General features: G+C 39.4%; 1 protein-coding gene across 6 annotated transcripts in view; it reads right to left on the bottom strand.

The window, feature by feature from the left end:
- The window catches only part of LOC128885783 (ecdysone-induced protein 78C), a 157,229-nt gene that overhangs the window by 112,121 nt on the left and 29,754 nt on the right, over nucleotides 1–15,354 (bottom strand). The gene's annotated exons all lie outside the window — the stretch shown is intronic.

Below are 15,354 nucleotides of genomic sequence, written 5' to 3'. Positions count from 1 at the left end.
TTTGGCGCAGGTATTTCCCTATTTTTTTTTTTTTTTTTTATCATGCTTTCACCGAACACGAAAACACGAGCCATTATTTTCACAAATTGCTTCATTATCTGCCGCATTCCCAGCAGTAACTATGTCGAGCGAAACGGCGTGGTAATAAAATTCGTAAAACCCAATCGGCGATAGCTAGTGCAACGAAAAGCAACGGGTAGCGTAGCGAGGAGGAAAAGGACGCGTATAGGAAACGTGGTTTCTTTTACCTTTTCACTCGGCGGCCGGCTGAACGCGAACCTGTGTTGGAACAGCGCGTGCGCTGCCAGCAGAAGGTAAATGGCAATGCGTGGAGGAAAACGGTAATAACGCAGAAAAGCGGGAGAGGTTGCTGTGATTTAATATAACCGAGTTACAGGAAGTGAATATTATTAGCATTTGCTCACAGTGGACACATACACGCGCATTTATCTCTCTCTCGTTTCTCGCATGCTCCCAGTGAGCGTGGTCATGTCCAATGCGAACGTAGGGACGCTGGGAACTGCCTAAAGGTACCCAAACACGATCATTATTGTTGTAACAATAATAGTCAATGAAACATGCATTTAGTTAGAATTGCAGTTACCGTGTTTGCTCGACTGCTCTATCGTTAGAAATTATTGTTAATTTTTTGGGAGAGAAAATTTGTTTAGAAGGTAGTTTATCAACTTGACATATCAGATTTTGCCAATTCGAGAGAGGACCACTCAATCGTTTCGCCCAATCATATCTTTGGCAATGGGACCTTAGTGAAAATCAATGTTGAGAGCAGTTTGATTACTTGAAATGGAGATAAGAAAGGGAATGAACCTTTGGTATAATGTTTTGGCCTTATTTCGAACAAAGATGCACTACCATCAAATCATATTAAAGAAACACGATCGACCTTTCAATCTCCAGTAAAGTAAAATCCACCGTCACCGATTCCAACCTTATTATTTATTTATAACTTTGTAATAAAGCGTTTCTGAGCAAACTTCAAATAACATGGGACACCCTGTATATAACACAAGTATACAACACATTTCCTCCAATAAGAGATTCTTAAATATTTTCTTCATTTGTTAAAAAGTTATCAGAAACAGAACAAACAATTACAAATACAATGTTTACTTTGTCCAAGTGTATTAACCGTGTGTGGATACCTTAACGTGTACGTGCACGCACGTACGAACAAAAACAATTGTACAACAGCCAGGACTACAGCAGGTCAGCAAGAAAGGAAATAATCACTCTTCGTGTGCGTTTAACGCGTCGATGAACGCGTATGCATACGCGTTTGACGGTGGACGACACGTAATATGCATGATGTAACGCACACATGCTGGAATTGCACGCGCAATTACGATGTGCTTATTTCTGAGCCGAACGAGTTTCGTTGATGCAACGAATTTGCTTCGCGGTAATCGCGGTGGAGCCTTCTATCTCGCGAATAACGATCCCATTGCGGGAAGAATGCCCGCGCTCGAGAGGGTACCTTAGATTCTACATAAACAGACGAACCCCTGTTTAAATATTACTGTTTCAACGCCCTGGAATTCGGTGCGAATTTCCTTTATGCGTAGATACCGCATGAATAATATAATTTGTATTTGCGATTAACCCTGTGAACTTATATCTTCGCGTTAAATAATTAAACGAAACGTAATAAGGGAGTGTGTACGATACTTTAATTTCATTGTAAAGTAACGTGATATTACGGAAAGAGGCTATTGTGGTCAGATATTTGGCTTGTTTATGAGACTGTTGAGTTGATTAGATTTAACCCTTAAATGCCCCAAATTTCAATTTTTAGTCCGGACTTTCAAATCGAATTGTACACTCGCAATTTGCTTTAATATTTGGCTGTATGTATGTTATCATTGCATAATGTACTTTTCAACAAAAGTTACATCGATATATTTTTAAATTTAATTTTAGAAAATCAGGTATGAATTTTATAAACATAGTATCCCCAAGATAATTGAACTTCGTTTATTCAATAAATAGAAATACTGACGAGTCCTCCAGTGAGTCTAGCGTGCCATCACTTTCGATGCTCGATGAACCAACAAAACTCGCTTTTACGATACAACCACAGCAGAGCAAATAATTTAGATTAATTTTGCACGAATTAACATAGTATACATTGCGCTTATGTTACGCTATAATTCGACGTGGACGCGGCAGAATTCGCGTTAAACGTATGCTGCTCCTGCATCAGGAAGTTAGAGTGCACAAGTTCGATCAGATACACTTGAAACGACCGATCTTAATCAATTTCCCTTAATTTTACCGTTGCACGACCACTTCGTGCCACATAGTAGGCAGTTCAATGGCGTTACACTACCCGACACCGATCTGATTCTCCCTCCTCCTTTGAGAAATTCTCTGCTGCAATTTAAGCCGCCATTAGTCGTTACTTAAGTCTTAAGGGTGGACGCCATCATGGACACCAGAAAATCATATTCAACAATTTGATTCCGAAAACAAAAGAAACATATGGGACAACCAAATACTACAGTCCCATTCAATAATTTTCTGTCAAGTATCACAGACACAAATTAGCTTTCCAACTATTAAAAAATGTCCTTGCACATCTCTAATAATTGTCGAGACTACATTAAGAGGCAAAAATTTCCGAAATAGTCTCAGAATAAAAACTTGCGTTACTAAAACTAAGAAAAGAGACATATTCTCAATGTTCTCACCACTCTAGACTGCACCTGCAAGACTTCCTCGAATTGAAGAGAGGGTGAAACTTTGAAGGTAATTCTTGCGAGTTCAAGGTATCACTGAACAAAGCAACGAGCGAATCCTGGTTTCCTGGCAAGCGACTTGCGAGCGAAGCCGCTCGCGAGGAAATTGCCACGCGGTGTAATATCGAGGCAACGAATAAAATTCCCTTTTCAATTACGAGCCGCGAAAGCCTCTGCTGCAGCTATTATTACCGCGCGGGGTATCTCGTTAAAATGTACCCGGAAGGTCAATCGTTTCATGACAACAGAACCGAGATGCATCGCGGCGAGCCTCGGGTCGACGTATGCACTCTACACGTGCCTGATTCAACTGCGCGAGCACTGATCTTAGGACCCGTCCCATATCTCGCGATCTCGTTCCATTCGACGTGCACGCAGCCACAGCCAGGCAAAATTTTAAACGAGTACAGGAGATCCACCAGACCCACATTACCCGAATTCTCTATCATTCGAACCCTCTGTTATTCGTGATCTCCATTTCGTAGTCTCCAAACACTGATCATTCTGTTCCTATAAGTCTCAATTCGTAAACCACAATTCAATTGTATAATTCATATTGTAATCTGGTATTAGATGAATAATGGATCAAGAGTTATTTATCTTTTAACAAAATGGATACATAGACCTGGGTTAGGTCCTCTTCAAGAAACACATTAATTACATAAAGAATTATACATTTAAAATAGTGGCAGATTTCTTTATGGTTAACACAATAACAAGCATGAGCTACCACATCTACTATTTGCAGATTATCAATAATTGCGCTTTCGAAAGGTACCCTCATCCGGAATCCTAACATCAAGCATTAAACATTCCCGAAACATATCTTCTACACACGTGGCTCTATATCTTCGTATCAATCACGGATCTAATCCCCAAATTCGTTTATACATATATTTTTACATATTTCGTTTGATTTGGGTACTTACATACATTGATTATCGCACCTGATGGCCCAGTCGTACATAATTCGTACATCTTCCCATTCGTTGCTCGAAATTTAGTTACCCGGATGAGAATTTTGCCCATCCCCGTGCGCAGCGATAAAGAAAGGAAGAGGAAAGGTGCGATGGAATCGAACGGCGTGTGTTGGTACCCAACATGAGCACACGCGCTGGCACGCACGCGCGCGCACTGGTAGCATCACTTCACTGATGATATACCCTACCGAGAGTTCATTGCTCTTGAGGTGCAACGAGGAACGACGAGAATCTGCGTGGACGTTGAAACGAGAAAGTGCAATGGAGAAAGACAAGAGCCAACAGTGCCGCGATGGAGAGAGACACGAATGCGCAAACGAAGATGCAAGCCACGGAAGACGAATGGGAAAGAACGAGGTGGAAGAAACGAAAATGTGGAGGGAAGAAGACACAGCTCGATGGAGGTCTGCGAAGTTAAAGGTGGAGCGAGAAGGACGGATCGAGGAGTATTTACCACACGCCTCGGCGACTCTTAATAATTCGCACGCGATTTCCAACGCGCCAACGCTCCGAGTCGAGTCAACCGCTCTCTCGGTGGCTTCGTTTTCTCTGTTCGCGCGGATGGACGAAATGACAAGGCCGATAGGACCGCGACCAGGGCTAAATCAACGCATGTCCGCAGACGGAGATGGAAACTATTTCATTCGAATGATAGATGACGAATAAAACCTGCGCACAGTGGCTGATTAGTGGACTATTACATTTTTAAGTGATCTTCTTTTATCGTGAGTCATTGTTTACTTTTGTCGTTGGCTTGGATTTTGTTAAACATTGTATTATTATTGTGCAGTTTATGTACCTTTATTACAGCACGCTATGGTGCCCTTCGTACTAATATTTAATGCTTGGAACCGCAAGGTAACTACCATCACGTCAACTACTACACCAGAATCATATTTCTGGTACAGTGATAAATAAAACAATTGTTTATGAGTATCTAACGATGATAATAACTATCTATTATATAGTAAAAATTCCACCCTTTGATTTGCATTTTGTTAGAATAAAATCGGACGATTCTACGCCGAGTTATGACACTTAAGTGTTATATTCATTTTGATAAAAAAAACAATTCTTTATGAGTATCTAACGATGATAATAACTATCTATTATATAGTAAAAATTCCACCCTTTAATTTGCATTTTGTTAGAATCAAATCGGACAATTCTACACCGAGTTATGCGAAATTTGAACTCAAAATCTAGAAATTCAACATGGCGGATCCGATCTAGCGGATCAAAATGCGAATTGTGATTCGATTTGGATGAAACTTGGTATACATAGGTTTCTAGGGTCGCTGATTATGAATCTGATCGTAGAATTTAGAACTTCAAAATGGCGTATTCAATATGGGAGATCGAACAGCGAAAAGTGACTGAATTTGGATGAAACTTGGTATGCAAAAAAGCTTCACTTTAAAAACCTTCGAATATCCCAGCGTCTAGGACAAGGCCTTGCAAGGTAGCCTTATTACGAATGAGTCCACTAGCAGGTCCAGGACGGAAATGCACACCTTTTCCTTTTCTCTCGCTTCCCCCATTGACCTTCTCCACTTTGCCGCGGCGCCAGTCCTGTTACCGTACTGCAGCGTTCATTCCATTCGAAAAATAAACAAAAATAAGTAATTTTAAGATTCCATCGACACCACCGTCAGCAGTGATTGGACCCCGGAGGTGAGAGACGCGATAAATTCTCGGCTAACGCGATTCGTCTGGGGCGAGAACATCGTCAACGCGGAAACGACCATTGGAAACCACAATGCCGCGATGAAAAGTCGGGAAATATTGGACGCGGTTGCTCGTCGAGCGCACCGACTCGTGCTTGTACCGGACACGTACCGGGTGCAATGTACCTGGATGAGTCACACGGTAACAGCGCACACATTCGCGTACGCACATGCGTCTCCACGCGCGATTCGCGCTCGTGTGAGCGTATCGCGCGTCTCCCTCCAGTGCCGTGCGACTCCTCGTCGGTCGCGCCGCGACAGAAAGAAACGACGGATCGTCGGTGCTCCTCGGCGTTGCAGGGACAGAGACAGAGAACGCGGTAGCGAGCGAGATGAGAGATAAAAATCCAATCATTTCGACCGGTTTTGCATCGTGCCGACGAGTATAATGGAATACCACGTCACTTTTTGCCGGTGCACAGAATATTTCCTCGTGTTAATATCCGCGCTCTACCCTGACTCCTCTCTTCGTACCTGCGCCAGGTACGTACCGCGGGTTAGATACCTGCGAAGGGGGCGCCAACGGAACGAATTCTTGTTTACTTAGAGCCGAAGCACTAGTTTCTTTCACGATTTGCACTCACCTGTTTCCTTTGGGAGTGTTTACGTAAATAAAGAATCGTATCCCTTAGAAATTAATATTATCCTTTCTGTTATAATATAATAAACAAATGACCGGCCATGTTACTGGCGTTTCTATCGAATCAGGCTCGCCAAGATGAAACGAGACTGACCCAGTAAGTTCAGTTGCACGGTTCTCGTCGCATCGCTATCTGAATTTAACTTCATTCTGTTAATTAAAGTAATTGCTCGTCTACGGGTGATGCATTATTAAATCTTTTATTTTCGCGAGCTAGTGACTGTTGAAACAAGATTAAACGTTGGCTGCGACATTCGAGTGTTGATGGATTAAATTCTGGTGTCGCGTGATCATCAACTTTTTCATTACATATAGAAACTTTCTTTTTGATTAAAACGTTGATCGCCGTGTGTATCCATTTGAATACACATCTATCTAGAGCCAGAATATCGCGAGTGTCAATTTCAATACACACATTTTCCATTTACTGGCAATTGTAGATGAACCGCGAACACCGAAATGATTTCATATGATATTGCGAACTTTAAAGAGTTCTAGCACCATGGCCAAGCTTTATTTTATTTAAAATACTAAACGACATTTAGAAACATATTTTATGAAATAATGCTGCGAATTGCTGCTGGGTATCGAATAATTAGTTAAAAACAATATTAATCTCTTGTAGTTCCTCTCAGCATTGAAAAATTGTTGATTTAAAGTCCAGTGTGTACAATTCTAGGGAATGTAGGTAATATAAAAATAAAATATGATGTAAATTAGTGTACAAAAATATTGAGCTATGTGAAAGTATCTGCGAAGAAAGAACAGAGAAGATGTAATCGAAATAATTTTGGAAAGAATTAAACTACAATCAATAATCCGTTACCTGATATGCACGAGAATATAAAAAACGATTCGCGTTGTAATTTTTGAGTAATTTCGGAATGAAAGGATTAAGCTACAATCGATCATTTTATATACTCAACAATAGAAACAATTTGTATTCTTCTAAATTGTAAATAATTTGGCAATGAAAGGGTAGAATTCTGCCGCACGAAACTCGGACTGCTCCAAATACATACCGTTTCCACGATGATCTTTAATTATGTCGATAGCGCAACCATTCACGGGCTGTTTCTCTCCTTATACGAAGCAAACACTGTAATTCGTATGATCCTCGCCATTGATCACACGATGGTTAAATAATTACACAACGGCTACCAATTATACAACCAAATGGAAATAACACTCTGCCACCGTTTATGGCACGAATACAAACAGAAGTACACGCCGTGTCAGTGCACGCGGCCAATTTATAGCAGCGCCGTAATTTCGTTAGTTAACCCGCGTGCCGGAATGGGATTATCGAATAATCGCGAATAAATGAAATTCGAGACTTCCAATTGTATTTGACACTCGAATGACAAACAATAAGCGTGCGCCAACTGTATCAGAAATTCAAACAAAGCTTCGGAAGCCCGTAAAATTAGACAATGTGCAACGTGTAACGGAAAGTACAATTCTTTTGCGATAACAGACGATAAATGAAAATTATATTCAATTACAGTGGTAGAACTGAAATAACGTATTAAATTAATTGTTTCTGCTCGCGTTAAATAATTGCGATTACGTTAATTTACCATAGACTGTCTGCGTATATAAATTTGTTCAACGTATCGTTTTCACTCTTGAAACAATCCAATTAAGAAAATAATGTGAAAGGATAGCGAGTTCTTACGATGAATGCATTTCGCTAATTATTATCAATGTTAGTACTTTTGTACTATAAGTGGTGCACACGTAATATTCTTGTAATTCCAAGAATCACCTTTCACTTTCGTTGCATAAGTTGGTAGGTAAAATTATATCATTTGGGTTCACCTGGCAGGGTGTAGAAATGAATTAACTGTTTATTGCAGAGTCTAATGCTAGTATTTTTTGTGGAAAGAAAGAATGGAAATAATCATTTCTGGGGATTATTTTGGCTTAAAATTGATAGTTTATTTCGATCACGAACATCTTCGAATAAAATACAGAAAAATAAAGGAAAATACTTTAAATTAATAACTAAATAAATCTGAAATAGACTACTCCTAAAATTCTTCTTTTATTTCTCTTATTAGTTTGTTCTTAATATTGTACACTTTATAATCAATCCTCCACGAATTATTTCTGTTCGAAAGTAATAAAAGTAAAGCAAAATAATTCTGAAAAAATAAGTATTCCACAGATAGTTTAAGAATCTAAGAACCAACAACCGTCATACTTCTCACATTTAATTGTCCAACGCTCTCGAGATCGACGTTTCCTTTTATTTAAAAAACTACCAAAGGAAATGTTTTTAATAGAACGAGCATGCGTGTTCAGACTTATTTTTAGACACGTCGTTGTGCGTTAACATCGCTTCGATATTTATCGCTGTTTATCTTCTATAATTCAAGCAAAACCAGCTTTTTTAACCGAGATAATTAGCACTAAACCGAAACATTATATCAGGTTCGAACTGTTACGTCGGTGATAAATTTGAAAGCGGTCGTATCGCTTTTTACTTGAGAAACTGGAATATCAAAACAGACGGCGGCTACGCGAGCGCGACACCGGTCGACGCTAAAAATCCGGAAACGATATCGAAAAGGTGAACGCCATACGAAGACAAGAAACGCGTATCTGGTTACATGAATATTAATAAAGCGCGTTAACTCGATACACGACTCCGCGGTGCTTATATTACTCTCGGAAGTACTCGGCGATTATTCAAAACCCACGACACCGCGCTAAACGTCTCCGATCCTTTAAAATAACCAGGCGCTTATCCAAAACTCTCCTATTCCTTTAAACGGACGAGCATTTGTAAGGAATTCTTTGAATATCTTACGCACCGTAATAATCTGTAATTGTAGATTGAAAATTTGCAGTTTTGTAGCATTAATTTATTTTGAGAAGGTATGAGACTAACATGCACCATGATTTAGCTCATACAAAATATCGCTAATCGATCGATTAAGGATTTATGTTAGCGAAGTTCTCTTAAGTAACAGTGGATGTAATAATTTACACGGTCGTTAAAGGAAAAAGATACGATAAGGGCTCGATGTTGCTTGAAAACGAAACGTAAGTAAACAAATTTTAATGTTATTTTTTTAAGTAGATTTTTATAAATGTGGTCTAGAAATAATTTTCCCAGCAAACCATAAAATTTATTGCTGCTTCCAGAAAGATGGAGGAAGGTAATAGGGCAAGATGGAGATCGTGTACAACTCGGTAACGTGACTCAACCCTTTCTTTACTAAATTTCTCAAAAGTTTTTTAAATCTAGGTGTCCATTTTGGTCTTGTATCATCTTATAGAGTTGCATCTAACAAGTTTCCAAAAGGAAAAATCTTGTGCTGGTATTCAATAATTAAAAACGAACTTCATAGTGAACTTCAAAGTCACTTGTAAGTCCAGCCAGTAAAAAAAGGAATAAAACACAAAATGATGTGTTTGTATCACTTACTAATAAAACGAAAGAACCTAATATATGAAGATCGACACCAAGAAAATATAGAAATACTCCATCATCCGAAAATTCTTCTCCAAACGACCATGTCCATCGATTAATTCGGGTAATCTGCTGTATTTCGAAGTAAACGATGTCGAGGTGGGACAAGTCTGAGAAAGAAGAAGGTCAGCGAACGTACATTAAGTGACTTTTAAAACGGGGTTGCGTAATCTCTTGGATTTAGTTTACTTTCGTCGGTGTCGATGCCACGCACGTAGCGTGACCGTGGCACTGAACCAGCGGCACGAACTTTCTCGTGGCCTTCGTTCCAGGAAGACGATTTACGTGACACGAGCTGGACGCCAATGACTGCGAACGGTCATCGCCGGTTCCACGTTCGAGCGACGCCTCTCCTTTCGACAAATTGCTGCGAATACGCACCTATCCTACCGCGGTGTCACTGTCCGAGCCAGACCGAACCGTACACCACCAAACGCGCTTTTCGAACTGAATTGTTTGAAACGTATTGGTGAAAGGATTACGTAACGTCGCAAAAATAGCAGAACTGGTTCCTTGTATAGGCGTGGCTCTTAGTACGAATTACATTACATCCTTATTATTTTTTTTTTTCTTGGAGCCATTCTCCTTGACTGTGGCTCGATCTTCTGTTATGATGTTTATCTTCATTTTTGGTCGAATAATTTGTATTGGAGAACATTTTGGTGGGGGCTACGTGGTTTCCAATACGTGTTACATTATTTTGTACTTTTAACCTTTCCATTTTCGTCGACCATAGTCTTCTTTTGCTAGGATTTATACCTTCATTTTTATGGAAATAATAGGCATTGAAATTTCAATAACGTAAACGTGAATTAAAATTCAAGTACCTGTAGATACATCTGGAAACACAGATGAAACTTTCCTTTAAGAGAAAACGTCGAAAGGAACCGAATGAACGTTAAAGAAAAATTCTTGTTAACAAAATTGACGTATAATCGACAAAACAATATCGCCGGAGTACTCCCAACTCGTAATTGACTTTCTTCGGCCGATCCCGATTACACGGTCTGATTCGACCAATTAAAGCGGATCCTTTCATTAGCCGAGAGGCAAAACGCTCGAGAAAATATCCGACGAAAGAGACGTTCGTTAATATCTTCGTTCCGGTTCCCCGTGGTCGTCGAAAGCACCAATAAAAGCCAGTTTCGCAACAACGTTTGACTTCCAAGGAAATTCGAAATATTCCCGTTGCTCTGGGTATCGCGCCAGGACGGGGGAATTAAAAAGGTTGGTTTCGACCCGCGATTCGCGGGATGATTAAGTGAATTCTCGACTTTCATAGAAGAACGAAAGTTCATCGTTCATGGGGGGCGGAGTTTCTTTCAAAGTTTTGAGGAAGGGCGATTGCGAGGCGTGCTTCAAAAGCCTGACGCAGTGGCTCCTAACTTTCTTTATATTAAGACACGATCAGGAAAGACTAACGTTGAGTTAACATTGTGAAGGAACGTTAGAAGTGATTTGTATTATATTGAAATTATTAGACGCAGAAATTGATTTTTGTGCCTTGATTAAGTGCAGAACTTGATTTCTGTGTCTTGAATTGACTCGCCATTACTCGGCATTTTATTATGTTAAATTATTCATCGACCTTCTAACCATAATTTTTATTCTTCATATTATTTAAACGTCTGTTCATATTCAGGAAACTGTGCAATACATCATTTTACATGTGTAAATGTGTAATAAATTGATTTTCCAAATAAAATCTTCTCGTTAACTTACTTTTTCAACAATTTTGTTTCACGACACGCTGGCAGTGCGTTACTGCACACCTGTTTGAAAGGACTGGTCCAGCGAACGAACGAATTTCACAGGACGAAAGTCCGCGTAAATAAACTGCAGCCTGCAGCCAAGCTTTTTCCGCGAATCCCTTCGGACTACCGACAGCTCGTGGCTTTTAGGGAAAATTCCCAGGCACCAGAAAGTTATTGACAGCTCGTGACACCGGCGAAGTTCTCGAGGAAAGATATTTCTCCTGCTGTCATCCGGGCTGGTGACAGAGGACTGTGCACACAGGGTGTCTCAACAATCGCGGGCAGCCAGGAATGAACTGATTTTCCATATAAAATAAGCTTAGAAATATATAAAATAAAAGTTTATTGTGTCTTCGGGACGAAAATTCTTCTTTTCGGGAGGACACTTTCAAAATATTTAGATGATATGTGAATTAACTGTATTTTATTAGGGTGGTTTGTATTATAAATGAGGATAAGACGATTACAATAACAAAATTATTTTTTTAAAAGGATAGTATAGTATATATAGGATATATTGAACTATCCATAGCACTGTCTAACCTAAAACAATTATGTAAACATATTTACAAATAACGTTCTGAATGAATTTTTCTTTTGAGGAATCAATCTTTCTCCAGAAAGATGGCAAAAGGTAGCAGAAAGCGAGGTAAAATATTTAAATTGAATGTAATGTACAGATCCAGCACAAAAAATACTTATGGATACCCGTAATTTATTTTAGATTCGTTTATGGATGATGAATCTTCTCTTTCTGATTAATCTACGATCGCTGGGACACTTTGTATTAACGCGTTTCCCAAGGAGACATCATAGCCCTTAATAGAATCACGCGCGTCAGACCTTGACCGCTTCGAGATTGAAATTCAAAGTTGGATTTTCGGGAACTGGCATCAGATCGACGTCGTGGAGCTTTTAGACTTAGACGAATGTATAATTTAAACGGCGACCTCCAGAGTGGACCTGGATGCTATTCGACGCTAACCGATGAAAAAGTGATTCTTTACGTGCCAGGGTCACGTACTGTTCCAGAAAGTATGAAACACTTGCCCTGCGACAAGTTCTATGGTATAATTTATAAAAGAACGCCGTAGACTTTCGTAACAGATAGTAATTACACGAGTGAAAAAAAAGTCTCTAACTAACGAAGATCCACCCTTTAATTTTGTCTGAGTGGAAAAGGATTCTCTGTTCAGGTAACATAAGAAGAGACTTTGTTTGTAGTGCTTTCATTTTGTAGTTCCAGTCACGCTGAAAATTATATGTACTTTGAAATAGTGACAGTAACGTGTTCTTTTTATTTTTACTCAATGTTATTCCATCGTTCTCATCAATCCATTTGGAATTACTCGTGGCAACATTTTAAATAATTTATACTATGGAAGGAGATTCGGATATCGCTCGTTTTCTTCAATTCGCCTGTAAATGTACATGATACTATTACTAAATCGGATAGCTAAAATACGTTTCACAAAAGAAAAATAATTTTTATACGAAACTGAGAGAAACAAATATGTTGAAACACATCCAGAAACCAGTAGTAAGCAAAAATTCTATCTCTACTTATAATCAACTTTTACCAGAGCCCCGTACAATCAACTTTCTAAACTACTTTAATCACCTATAATTACCAGAATATTTTCCAAATACACATGGCTAAAATAGTTGAAAAAATCCTGATACTCCGCGAAGAGAAACATTCTCCATTCTCCACGTTACCAATCGGCGTCCTAATCGCGCAATTATCGCATTTTCTCTACATAAATGATGGGCAGATCTGCATTACAGCGATCCGAAGACGAAACATACGTGTCGTACTCGTGCGAGCTCTTCGTTCGAGTAAAATGTCAGCAAACTCTTTGCAAATAGAGAGGTAGAGGCGAGGGGGGGATTTGGAACGAGGCTGGATTCACAATGTGGATGTAAGAAACCAGTTCTCGATCCGATATTTCCTACCAGACAATGGGGCCGGGGAAAGAAAACTCAATCGAAAGAGAAATCGGTGGCCAGCGCTATAGATTTATACCGCGGCGTACCGCCAATAGCATTGTACGTATCGCAGGCCCAATTGCGAACGTTGCGAAACGCTCGACGACCTTTTCCAATTCGTATCGCAACCTTTAGGAAGAGGCTCGACGATGCGATGGTAACGGATAAACACGCTGCGAATTGGAATTGCAAAACCGGGAAACGATATCATTAGAACAACTGAAAAGTTTCAGCGCTGGCGGAACTTTCGCGAGCCGCTGAAATATGACCGAAGAACCGTGCTTAGGAACTTAAGAAGAGCTTTTAGACCAACTTCCAGCGATGTATCCAAAATGGTTATGCATTATACCCTTTCCTCGCTGAATTGAAAGTTCAACTCGCGAGGAGACCGCGTGCAACACTGATTTTAACGAGACTTTGCAGATGCACGGAGGATTGAGGAACGTTTCGGTAATTCCTAATTTTCTGGCTAGATTAATAGCAGCACATAACCACGCTTCTGTACATTAACACGTTCGCGATGTTTGCGACGTGTATTATGTTAAAATTTTCTCTACAGCAGATAAGGTGAGTTATGCAATGGTGTTGAATGCATTTTTCGTGGTTGGAGTCACCGGTGACCACCACGGCGCTGTAGCCAAATCGAGTGCCGGTCACCAGTGACCCCCATAGCAGTCAACGTGTTAATTTATTATAATAATTCTTCGAGATATAGTGGGTATATAATGTAAGAAGTTATGGGTTCGTGTGAAACAATGTAAATGTGATATGGAAAAAAACATGTATGTGCAAGACTGGACCGACAGCTACAACAATCTCAAATTATAAAACTTTGTGACCAATGAACTACATATCAAACCTGAATATTATTATAATTATTTGAGGGATATTGACACATATGTGTACGTTTGATTTTATATCAAAATGACCATTGCTTCCAATTACAATACTTTTAAGTAGTAAAAAATAAATATTTCCGTTAAAAAAACACTCTCAACAATACAAACCCTCCTGAACACATACGAAGTGAGATATCCTACAATTACTATTACCCAACTAAATGTCTCAGAAACTATTAAACTTGTGATAGATATCTCATCTAAAAGTATTTTATCTACATCTTCATACTTCCATATTCAAAATGTATTACTCCATGAAAAGCTAGCGTAACAAATATGTAATTTGTCGAAAACAACGAATTCACGAAAAATGTACATGCCATCAGTTCGTAGATTCTATCGAACCAATACACTCTCAAAAAATAATCTCAATTGGCCCAGTAGCACCGGAAACAATTAAGCTAATCGAGTTATTACATTGTTCAGCCTGTATGGCACAGATTGTTCTTTCGACACCCACGAATCCAGCAATATCTAAACCCGTTTCCAACAATAACACGCAGTGGTCGAGTTTTTTGTGTTCGTAATGGACAAGCATAAAATTGAATGAATCAATTACACCATTCCGTAAGGAAATCCTGAGCACGCGCAGCTTTTTGCCCCGTTCACTTTCATAACGCCCGTCCACACGGTAAATCGAGCATGTTACCAAACCGCGCGAGACGTAACAATGACGCGGAAACGTTGCGACATTCCGCGACAATATTTCTCGCGTAGACACAAGAAACGGTTGTTATAGTAAAATCAAATGTAACAGAAACGAGAACGATAAAAGGAAAATCAGAAAGTGTAGTGCGGTGACTCACAGTCGAAATCGACGCGCAGAGTATCCTAACGTGGGGTAACACGAAAGCAATTAAAAGTTTATTTAGATATTTCATTTGATACTCAATTGCAGAAAAGTAGACTGCGTGGCTTGAAATAGGTCGACAAGGTGCTATCTTCCCCGTAACGAAACAAAAAGAAAACAAATATAGTCAGAAAAACTTTGTCGAAATTAAATGATAGGTTCGATATTTTTAAATAAATGCTTCATTATACCTCATATATAAATACGCTTTGCACGTTTATACTCGTGAAAATTTCTATAGAATTAAAATGTTGTCTCGAGGCTATTGAGGATTAAAT

This window comes from Hylaeus anthracinus, unplaced genomic scaffold, assembly GCF_026225885.1.
Source record: "Hylaeus anthracinus isolate JK02 unplaced genomic scaffold, UHH_iyHylAnth1.0_haploid 11981, whole genome shotgun sequence".
Lineage (NCBI taxonomy): Eukaryota > Metazoa > Arthropoda > Insecta > Hymenoptera > Colletidae > Hylaeus > Hylaeus anthracinus.
Note: the sequence above shows the minus strand (reverse complement) of the source record. Positions and strands in the feature narration are given on the sequence as shown.